The following is a 925-nucleotide window of genomic DNA, read 5'->3' on the forward strand; positions in this document are numbered from 1 at the left end:
TGGTGGTCACGTTGCGTTCAACAGTTGGTCGGACCCTAACCCGGAGAATATGAGGTCGTGGATCAAGGTCTACGAGAGGCCGAAAGTCGTGAGGGAGATTAGGAACATGGTTCTCACCGAGGGTGTTGCAGCTAGGGTACAAAGCGAGCGGGCTTGGGGTTTTGAAGGAGTGTTTTACCACCGGTCTAGATGATAACCTCCTTAGTGCTTTTATCGAGAGGTGGCACCGGATACTAACACTTTCCATATGCCTTTTGGAGAGATTAGTATCATGCTCCATGATGTCCAAAGATATTCTTGGGATACCGTTAGTGGTGATCGGGTTATTGTGGCGGTTGGGCGAGGATGATGACAAAGTGGTTTGCGGGGCAAGATTGCGAGGTTTTATGGAGTTCCTGAGTCCGATGTTGCACCACCGCTCTACAAGAATGGCGGTATACTAACATCGGAGTTGAGGCAGGTTGTTTACCTAGGGAACGAGCATGACTCGTTACGGGCTTACCTCTTGATGTTACTGGGTCATACTCTTTTCATGGATAAGAGTGGTGATAGGGTGTCCGCTCAGTTGTTGCCCTTGTTTGATAGTCTTGAGCGGGTTGGTTCATATGCTTGGGGTGCGGCTTGTTTGGCTTACTTGTACCGACAGCTAGGGATGGCATCGCGCCGAGATAGTGCTGGTGTTAGTGGGTGTCTACCGTTACTCCAGGCGTGGATATACGAGTACTTTCCCAGGTTCCGACCCGGTGCTGGATTCAACTTGCCTCGGAGTAAGGGCGAGTCTCGTACTTTTCAGTTGTATCGTCATAGTTTGGACGATCTTAGGTCAGAGCATGTCCGATGGTTGCCTTACGGGAACCGTCCTCAGGGAGCTTGCAGAGTATCGCTTTACTCGGGTTTTATCAGACATCTTGATATAGTAGAGCCG

The sequence above is a fragment of the Silene latifolia genome, chromosome 9 (assembly GCF_048544455.1).
Source record: "Silene latifolia isolate original U9 population chromosome 9, ASM4854445v1, whole genome shotgun sequence".
NCBI lineage: Eukaryota > Viridiplantae > Streptophyta > Magnoliopsida > Caryophyllales > Caryophyllaceae > Silene > Silene latifolia.